Source organism: Macaca fascicularis, chromosome 3 (assembly GCF_037993035.2).
Source record: "Macaca fascicularis isolate 582-1 chromosome 3, T2T-MFA8v1.1".
Taxonomy (NCBI): domain Eukaryota; kingdom Metazoa; phylum Chordata; class Mammalia; order Primates; family Cercopithecidae; genus Macaca; species Macaca fascicularis.
In genome coordinates this window covers 51,729,903-51,740,799 of record NC_088377.1, presented here as the reverse complement: position 1 = coordinate 51,740,799, position 10,897 = coordinate 51,729,903, and positions in this window count along the sequence as shown.

The window sequence follows — 10,897 nt, the reverse complement described above, 5'->3', positions numbered from 1 at the left end:
ACTTTATTATTACATTGTTAATATACAATGAAATTATCGTACAACTCACCATCATGCAGAATCAGTGGGAGCCCTGAGCTTGTTTTCCTGCAACTAGAGAGTCCCATCTGGGGGTGATGGGAGACCGTGACAGATGGGTAGACCGGTGCCAGTTGGTGGCCCCTGGGGTTGGGGTGCTCTAGGGAACTGAGTACCGTGTAGGAAAGTCGATTTGCAGGTAATTACAAGGCAAGATAAGGGCTGTGGGAGCTGTGGGTCCAGCTGTGTCATTCCTTCATATGCCCATTTGTTTACTGAATCATTCATTTAAAGAACACGCCGGGGGCAGTGGCTCACGCTTGCAATCCCAGCACTTTGGGAGACTGAGGCGGGCAGATCACTTGAGGTCAGGAGTTCGAGACCAGTTTGGCCAACATGGTGAAAAATCATCTGTACTAAAAAAAAAAAAAAAAAAAAAAAACAAAAATTAGCCTGGCGTGGTGGCAGGCACCTCTTGTCCCAGCTACTCACAAGGCTGAGGCGGGAGAATCACTCGAATCCGGGAGGCGGAGGTTGCAGTGAGCTGAGATCGCACCACTGCACTCCAGCCTGGGCAACAGAGTAAGACTCCGTCACCAAAAAAAAAAAAAAAAGAGCAGCAACTGTAAATCCAGTGGTCAAAGATGGCCTTCCTGGGAAGGTGACATTTCTGCTGAGACCTGAAGGAATCCGAGAAGCAAGTGAAGAGCTTCCGGGTGGACAGGGAGAACAGAGAACCAGGAGGGAATGGGCCAAGCACGTCCACCCAACATGACATACTAGCTGCAGGAGTATGGCATGGGTGATGCAAACAGCAGGTGCTCTATAAATGTTTGTTGCCCTGGACATCTGCACAAGGACAGCGTGGGCTTGGGAGGCCCCACCCACGCTCATGGCTGTGTGCCCTGATGACTGGTCTGCCTGGCCTAATGGGGAACTCACAGCCAAAGGCCACAGATCCCAGGAGCCTGAGTCCTGGTCACTCCCTCCCTCACCCTTTCACACATTCATTCATTTGCTCACTCATTCATTCTCTCATCAAATAATTACTGAGCATGTATTACATTCTGGCCTTATCCCAGGGGCTGGGGACACAGAGATGACTAAGACCTGGTCCTAGCACTGTCTCTAAGGGAAACAGAAACCCACGGTAATGCCAGGAGGCAAGAGTTCTGGGAGAAGCAGCCAGGCCTGTAGGACCCAGGCAAGGTCTCTGCTGGCCTCAAGGGCTGGCCAGACCTATGGAACTTAGAAAAAGATGTTACAGGCTGGGCATGGTGGCTCACGACTGTAACCCCACCCCTTTGGGAGGTCGGGGTGGTTGGATCACGAGGTCAGGAGTTCAAGACCAGCCTGGCCAACATGGCGAAACCCTGTCTCTACTCAAAATACAAAAATTAGCTGGGTGTGGTGGTGAACACCTGTGATCCCAGCTACTCAGGAGGCTGAGGCGGGATAATTGCTTGAACACAAGAGGTTGTAGTGAGCCGAGATCGTGCAACTGCACTCCAGCCTGGGTGACAGAGAAATACTGTCTCGGAAAAAAAAGAAAGAAAAAGACATTCCAGGGGAAGAAGGCGGTGTGCGCCAAAAACAGCTGTGTCCCACCTGTTAGGACAAGAAAGTGGGGTGTGGGAGGTTATAGAGGGCTGGCTCAGAGAGAAGAACGTGGAGAGGTCACCTAGGCCAGGGTGGGAAGGGCTTGGAAGGCCAACCCCGAGGGTTTCGACCTGATGCTGTGGGTGGTAGTGGCCACGATAAGGTTTCTCTGATCATTTTACTGTGCACAGAACTGGGACCAGGGAGTCTAAGCCCAGTGCCTGAGCCCCAGGCCTCTCCCCGGGGGACGGGCTCTTTCATGTGGCTGGCATCTCAGCAGAAAGGTGAGCTGCGCTTTCTCAGTGCCACGTGACAGGCCCACTCCTCCTCTCTACGCCTAGCCAGGGCGCATTCCTGTGGTTGGCAGGGAAGGGAATTTAAAACCCTTGAGGCTCCTGTGAGTCCTTTGTTGCTCCCAGGTGTGGTCCATAAATTGTTCCCTTACAGGGCTCCAGGTGCACAGAAAGGTCACCTACCAATAGAGGTAGGGGAGGACAGAGCCAGACTCCCCACTGAAAGGAGGGAGCCCAGATGTTCCACGACCTGAGTGCCCCACACTCTTCCCCTCTCTGCCCTCCCGAGGAAGCCAGCAAAGAGAAGGAGGTTTGCCTCTCACCACAACCTCCACCTCCCAGGTTCAAGCTATTCTCCTGCCTCAGCCACCGAGTAGCTGGGATTACAGGCATGCACCAACATGCCCGGCTGATTTGGGCCAGGTGTGGTGGCTCACGCCTGTTATCCCAGCACTTTGGGAGGCCGAGTTTGGCGGGTCACTTGAGATCAGGAGTTGGAGACCTGTGCCTGGCCAAGATGGCAAAACCCCGTCTCTACCAAACAATACCAAAAAAATTAGCCGGGTGTAGTGGCGGGCGCCTATAGTCCCAGCTACTCGGGAGGCTGAGGTGGGAGAATAGTTTGATCCCTGGAGGCAGAGGTTGCAGTGAACCAAGATCGTGACACTGCACTCCAGCCTGGGTGACAGAGAAAGACTCTCTCAAAAACAAAAGGTAGCGGAGAAGGTGCTGGGGAAAGGCCCAGAGGTCCAGGACAGGACAGGGAGAGCTGGAAAGATGAGCTAGAAAGATGGGTGAGTGACAAACCTTGGCATGTGAAGTGTATGTGTATGAGTGTGTGTACGTGTGTGTGTGTTGGGGGTGTGTGCACACGCAGGCATGCCGTTGCGCACTACAGTTCTTGGGCCTGAGCAAAGGGGCCCCTGACTGGTTCCTGTGCTTCTCAGGGCCAAGGGGACATACCAGCCTGAAACCCAGGCTCCTGGCTTCTGGAGCATGCCCTGGGTCCTGGAATTCTCTGCTCTTAGGGCTCCTTGCCTGGCTCCAGGGGCTTTGTGGACCTCAACCTGAGTCCATCCTCCTGAGGACAAATCCCCCAGCAGCATCCCAGGCCCAGGGACCGCTGTTGGCAGAGGGTGTGCCCCAAGTGTGGCTGTGTGGGCCGGGACATCTAACGGGAGAGGGTGCAGGAGGCCCCAAATGGGGCAGGCTGAGCAGCGGTGGGAAGAGAAGGGCAGCAAGTGGCCCATGGGACTGGGGAGTGGGGACAAGTGACACCACATCCCCAAGCATGGAACTCTGAGGACTAGGAATGTGAACTCAGCCTTCCAGTTTCTCATGAAATTATTATTATTATTATTATTATTATTATTTTGAGACAGAGTCTCGCTCTGTTGCCCAGGCTGGAGTGCAGTGGTACGATCTCAGCTCACTGCAACCTCCACCTCCTGGGTTCAAGCGACTCTCCTGCCTCAGCCTCCCGAGTAGCTGGAACTACAGGCGCCCACCACCATGCCGGCTAATTATTGTTTGTTTGTTTGTTTTTGTTTTTTGTTTTTGTGAGACAGTCTTTTTCTGTCACCCAGGCTGGAGTGCAGTGGCATGATCTTGGCTCATGCCTCTTGGGTTCAAGCAATTCTCCTGCCTCAGCCTCCAAAGTAGCTGGGACTACAGGCACGTGCCACCACGCCTGGCTAATTTTTGTATTTTTAGTAGAGGCAGAGTTTCACCATATTGACCAGGCTGGTCTTGAACTCCTGACCTTGTGGTCTGCCTGCCTCAGCTTCCCAAAGTGCTGGGATTACAGGCATGAGTCACTGTGTCTGGCCTACCTAATTTTTGTATTTTTAGTAGAGATGGGGTTTCACCATATTGGCCAGGTTAGTCTTGAACTCCTGACCTCAAGTGATCTGCCCACCTCAGCCTCCCAAAGTGCTGGGATTACAAGTGTGAGCCACCACACCCAGCCTTGTCATGAAATTATAGTTGTTTGTTTAACAATGTGTTACAGGCTGGGCATGGTGGCGGATGCCTGTAATCCCAGCGCTTAGTGAGGTAGAGGTGGGAAAATCTCTTGAGACCAGGAGTTTGAGAACAGGCTGCATGACACTGTGAGACCCCTGACTCTACAAAATAAAACAAATTATGTGTTTGTCACCCAGGCTGGAGTGACAGTGGCACAAACATGGCTCCCTGCAGCCTGGAATTCCCAGGCTCAAGCAATCTTCTCACCTCACCTGAGCCCCCCAAGTTGCTGAAACTACAGGTGCACACCACCACACCCGGCTAATTTTTGTAGAGGTTGGGTCTTTCTATATTGCCCAGGCTGGTCTTGAACTCCTGGGCTCAAGCAATTCTCCCACCTAGGCCTCCCAAAGTTCTGGCATTACAGGCATGAGCCACCACGCCCAGCAAAAACAAACAAACAAAAATTTTGTTTTTTTTTTTCTGAGTAGTCTTGCTCTGTAGCCCAGGCTGGAGTGCAGTGACATGATAGATATCGACTTACTCAACCTCCACTTCTGGGTTCAAGTGATTCTCCTGCCTCAGCCTCCCAACTAGCTGGAATTACAGGCACGCACTACCACACCTGACTACCTTTTTTTTTTTTGTATTTTTAGTAGAGATGGGGTTTCACAATGTTGGCCAGGCTGGTCTCAAACTCCTGACCTCAGGTGATCCACCCACCTTGGCCTCCCAAAGTGCTGGGATTACAGGTGTGAGCCGCTATGCCTGGCCAAAATTTGTTGTTGTTGTTGTTGTTGTTGAGACAGAGTCTTACTCTGTCGCCCTGGCTGGAGTGCAGTGGTGCGATCTCAGTTCACTGTAACCTCTGCCTCCCGGGTTCAAGCGATTCTCCTGCCTCAGCCTCCTGAGTAGCTGGGAGCACAGGTGCGTGCCACCATGCTCAGGTAATTTTTGTATTTTTTAGTAGAAATGGGGTTTCACCATGTTGGCCAGGCTGGTCTTGAACTCCTGACCTCATGATCTGCCTGCCTCGGCCTCCCAAAGTGCTGAGATTACAAGTGTAAGCCACCTCGCCCAGCCCCCCAAATTTTTTTAATTAGCCAGGTGTGGCGGCATACGTGTAGTCCCAGCTACTAGGGAGGCTGAGGCAGGAGGATCACTTGAGCCCAGGAGGTTGAGGCTGCAGTGAGCTATGATTGCACCACTGCCCTCCAGCCTGGGCAACAAGATGAGAACCTGTCTCAAAAAAAAAAGCAAGATGGAGGTGCTATTGCCAGGGCCAACGCTTGGGATGACTTGGGGGCCCTTGCAGGCTTTCTGGCTGCAGAATGAGTAAGAGTGAGGTTGGTGAGAAGCCACACTGTGCACTGGGAACAGAAGCCAGTGCTAGGAGGCATTGGGGTGTACAGAGGTTTTGGGAACAATAGATCAGATGTTGCAGAGGGCAGTGCTGAGACCAGGCCCTTTATGTCCCCTGGCAGGGACAAGCATGGAGACCTCCCCTAACCAGCTGTGGCTTGGACAAAATGACAGGTTAGTGTCTGCTCCACTCTGTCCCCGCTAACCCAGGGCATCTCCAATACCCGACAGAGCACCTGTTCTGCTCAGTCAGCTGTCGGTATCTGTCTGCCTTCCTTGATGTCCTCCAAGTTCTTTTGGGGCTCTTTCTTTGCAGCCCACAGCCCAGTGCTCTGTGAATGAACATGAGTTTGAAGCCAGGAAGCAGGGAATGGTCAGTTTCCTCTAGCACCAGCTAAGGAGGTTGCCTGCTGGGCTCCCTCCCCTCACCCCTGCATTTCACACATTTTCAAAGGATGGCACCAGGCCCTGGATTTCTGCCCTCAAGGACTCCTAGGCCTTGACATGAGTCCCAGGGAAGGAGAGGAAGCTGAGTCCTGTATTTTTGTTCACTAAATCTAGAACATAGGACATGCGGGTGCTATCTGACCCAGGCTGGTCAAAATCACTGCAAATGTCAGGGCCACCTTTCATCCTGAACCTGCCTGCAGTGAAGGTCATCCTCAGAAGGTCACAACCTAGATAGAGCTGCCTCCCCCGCCACCCGCCCCGCCCAGGAGAGGTCCACATAGGGGCTTCTGCTGGCAGCTGTCTTGGAGGCCAGAGCAACTCTGTCAGCAGCAGGTGCTCTGTCAGCGGTTCCAACCTTTGCTACCCAGACATCCAGTTATGTTGAAGGCCCACTGTGTGGGGTCTACCCACAGCCTGGTTGCCATGTTGTGATTCAGGCCCCATCAGGGACAAACTGCCTAGTCTTGAGCAAGTCAGTCTGCCTCTCTGAGCCTGTTTCCCCATCTGTAATTGGTTGCAACAGTGAAAAGCTTGCTTATGTGAAAATGCCCAGTTAGTGTGCCTGTGGTCCCAGCTACTCAGGTGTGAGATGAGAGGATCGCCTGAGCCCAGGAGGTATAGACTGAAGTGAACCCAGATCGTGCCCCTGCACTCCAGCCTGGGCGACAGGGCAAGACCCTGTCTCAAAAAAAAAATAGGCCAGGAGCAGTGGCTCATGCCTATAATCCCAGTACTTTGGGAGGCTGAGGGGAGCGGATCACTTGAGGTCAGGAGTTCGAGACCAGCCTGGCCAACATGGCAAAACCTTATCTCTACTAAAAATACAAACATTAGCTGGGCATCGTGGCGCATGCCTGTAATCCCAGCTACTTGGGAAGCTGAGCCACGAGGGTCACTTGAACCTGGGAGGCAGAGGTTGCAGTGAGCCAAGATTGCGCCCCTGAACTCCAGCCTGGGTGACAGAGTGAGACTCTGCTCAAAAAAAAAAATAATAAATAAATAAATAATAAAAATATTAGGCTGGCCATGGTGGCTCACACCTATAATCCCAGCACTTTGGGAGGCCAAGGCCTGAAGTCAGGATTTCAAGACCAGCCTGACCAATATGGTGAAACCTTGTCTCTACTAAAAATACAAAAATTAGCCTGGTATGGTGGTGTGTGCCTATAGTCCCAACTGCTGGGGAGGCTGAGACAGGAGAATTGCTTGAACCTGGGAGGCAGGGGTTGCAGTGAGCCAAGATCTTGCCACTGTACTCCAGCCTGGGCAACAGAGTGAGACTCTGTCTCAAAAATGAATGGATGAATAAATAAAATAAAATAATAAAATAAAATAGCCTGTAAGCAGTAAAGAGTGGTGGGCTGAATGACTGGTGAGCTCCACCCCCAGTGCTGCTGTAAATAAACCTCCCCTTATCCTAGAAAGGACAGTGAGGAGAATAAGATCTTGATGGTTCAGGTTCCTGTATTAGTTATCTATTGCTGCATAATAAATTATTCCTAGACCCAGCAGTTAAAATGGCTATGTATATATATATAATATAGTTATACATTTACAGTTATATGTAATTATGTATAGTGATAGCTAGCTAGCTGGATGGATGGATAGATAGATTCTTTTTTGAGACAGGGTCTCTGTAGCCCAGGCCGAAGTACAGAAGTGTCGTCACAGCTCACTGCAGCCTCTGACTCGCATGCTCAAGCAGTCCTCCCACCTCCATCTCCCAAGTAGCTGGGACCACAGGTGTGCACCACCATGCCCAGATAATTTTTTATTTTTTGAAGAGATAGGGCCTCACTGTGTTGCCCAGGCTGCTCTCGAACTCCTGGGCTTAAGCGATCTTCCTGCCTCGACCTCCCAATGTGCCGGGGTTACAGGTCTGAGCCACCACACCAGGCCTATTCTTATTATTTGTATTTTAGAGATGAGAAAGCCGAGGCTCAGAGGAGCCTCACTTGTTTGAGGCTTCAGGGTAAGTGGCAATTGTCAGGTCTGGCTGGCTCCAGAGGCCCCTGCTCCTCATGCAGCGACCCGAGCCTTGAAAAGAGGACTAAAGGGAGCTGGAGAAGTCATTGGTACCTAATGAGCCTCACTCCCGGAGCCCTGCCCAGCCCCATGGCTTCTCTTTGTTTTCGTGAGGAGGGAAGGGCCTTGGTCAGGGCAGAGGCTGTTCTGGAGCCAGACCTGGCCTCAGCTGCTGCCTTCGGTGCCTGGCAGGGGCACTCAGGGTGGAGCATTTCTCAGGTGCAGATATCATGACCTACACCCCTAATCCCTCACACCACGCCTCTCTGGCCCATAAAGAGGCTCAAGTGCAGGGAAGCCAAGACTGCCCTCAGCACAGGAGCTGCCCTGGCTGGTCAGCGTTGCCTGGAGCACCCACAGCCCCAGCTTTCCAGGTGGGTGCCTCCTCGGCTTGGGGACAGGGCAGGATGGGGGTATGGGGGCCAAAGTGGAGCCATAGGAGGTGGCAGTCCTGCTGCCCCACCCTCCTTGTCCCTCCAAATGGCTCCAGGGAAGGAGGGCAGACAGCAGGCTGGCTGTATGCCTGGCCAACATGGCGAAACCCTGTCTCTACTAAAAATACAAAACTTAGCTGGGCATGGTGGCATACGCATGTAACCCCAGCTACTACAGAGGCTGAGGCAGGAGAATGGCTTGAGCCTGCGAGGCGGAGGTTGCAGTGAGCTGAGACTGCACCACTGCACTCCAGCCTGGGTGACAGAGTGAGACTCTGTCTCAAATAAAATAAAATAAAAAATAAAAATGAAAATAAAAAATAAAAAATTTAAATAAAAAGGAGGAAGGAGGAAGAGAATCACAAAAAAAAAAAAAAAAGATATCCTCTTCAAACCGAGGGTTCGGACAGCCATGTGCCCTCTGGAAGCCCAAGGCAAAGATGGGTAGTTTCTGGGGCTCCTTCCTTCTCATGCAAAACACTAATCCCTCTGGAAAAAACATGTTCTGGGGAATGAGAGTCAGGGTGGTGGTTTTTTTGTTTTCTGAGCTACGGCGTCACCTTTTTCTCTTGCCACACTTGCAGAACCAACATTGCCAAAACTATTAAAATAATCCTGTAATTGTCCCCAAGAATCTACATAAGGGCCCTGATCAGATCAGGTTTCTTCTTTTGCGGGACACCAATGGCACACCCCCAACAGCAGAAGCAAAGTGTTTCTCTCAGGCCCCGAGAGTTTGAGAACCGCCTCTGGCACAAAAAGTCTCTCCTGGCTGGGCACCATCGGGATGGCATCTTGGGAGGCTGAGGCAGGTGGATCACCTGAGGTCAGGAGTTCGAGACCAGCCTGGCAAACGTGGTGAAACCCTGTCTCTACTTAAAAAAAAAAAAAAAAAAAAAAAGAAAAACCAAAAAATTAGCCAGGCGTGGTGGCGGTCACCTGTAATCTCAGCTACGTGGGAGGCTGAGGCAGGAGAATCGCTTGAACTGTGGGAGACAGAGCTTGCAGTGAGCTGAGATCATGCCACTGTACTCCAGCCTGGGCGAAAGAGTGAGACTCCGTCTCAGGAAAAAAAAAAAAAGTCTCTCTGAACCCGTATTATGTTGTGCTGAACCTATATTAGCTCCAGTGGGGATGGCACCAGGTTCAGGAGGCTGAAGAATAGCCCCAGAGCCAGCAGATGAGACATGGGGTTTTACTAGGAGCTTCCACACGGCGACAGAGTCCAATGGCAGTGGGCTGGACAGGGGACTGCAACCCTGCAACTGTTTGCAAAAGGCATGCACTGTAGATAGCATTTTAAAAATAATTATTAATTTTTTTATTTTTTGAGACAGAGTCTTGCTCTGTCACCCAGGCTGGAGTGCAGTGGTGCGATCTTGGCTCATTATAACCTCCACCTCATGGTTCAAGTGATTCTCCTGCCTCAGCCTCCTGAGTAGTTGGGATTATAAGCGCCCACCACAACGCCCGGCTAATCTTTTGTATTTTTAGTAGAGACAAGGTTTCACCATATTGGCCAGGCTGGTCTCAAACTCCTGACCTCAGGTGATCTGCCCACCTTGGCCTCCCACAGCTCTGGGATTACAGACGTGAGCCACCACATCTGGCTCACTGCATTGTCTTTTGATAGAGAGCGAATCCTCTGGCCAGCTGGGCTCACTGATTGTCCCAGCAGGCTTTTTTGGAGATCGTCCACATGCAGTGTTAAGCTGGAATACCCATGTCTCTCCCCTTGTCTTAGCTACTGTCCATCAACCTACCCTTTCCTCCTATACCCAGACTCCAAAATAGAGTCTCGCTATGTCACCCAGGCTGGAGTGCAGTGGTGTTATTATAGCCCACTGCAGCTTCAACCTCCTGGGCTCAAGCAATCCTCCCATCTTAGCCTCCTGAATAGCTGGGACTACAGGCATGTGCCACCAAGCCCAGCTAATCAAAAAAAAAAAAAAAAAAATTTGGACACACAGAGGTTTCACTGTGTTGCCCAGGCTGGTCTTGAACTCCTGACCTCAAGTGATCCTCCCACCTCTGCCTCCCAAAGTGTTGGGATTGCAGGCATGAGCCACTGCACCTGGCCTTTTAATTTTTTTTTTTTTTTTTTTTGAGACAGAGCCTCGCTCTGTTGCCCAGGCTGGAGTGCAGTGGCCGCATCTCAGCTCACTGCAAGCTCCGCCTCCCGGGTTTACGCCATTCTCCTGCCTCAGCCTCCGGAGCAGCTGGGACTACAGGCGCCCACCACTTCTCCCGGCTAGTTTTTTTTTGTATTTTTTAGTAGAGACGGGGTTTCACTGTGTTAGCCAGGATGGTCTCGATCCCCCACCTCGTGATCCGCCCGTCTCGGCCTCCCAAAGTGCTGGGATTACAGGCTTGAGCCACCGCGCCCGGCCTAAATTTTTTTTAAAAAAATTATCTGTAGGCCAGGCGCGGTGGCTTGCGCCTGTAATCCCAGCACTTTGGGAGGCCGAGGCAGGTGGATCACCAGGTCAGGAGATTGAGACCACCCTGGCTAACACAGTGAAACCCCATTTCTACTAAAAATACAAAAAATTAGCTGGGCGTGATGGTGGGCGCCTGTAGTCCCAGCTGCTCGGGAGGCTGAGGCAGGAGAATGGCATGAACCCGGGAGGTGGAGCTTGCAGTGAGCCGAGATAGCGCCACTGCACTCCAGCCTGGGCGACAGAGCGAGACTCCATCTCAAAAAAAAAACAATTATCTGTAGAGATGGGAGCTACCTTGTTGCCCAAGCTG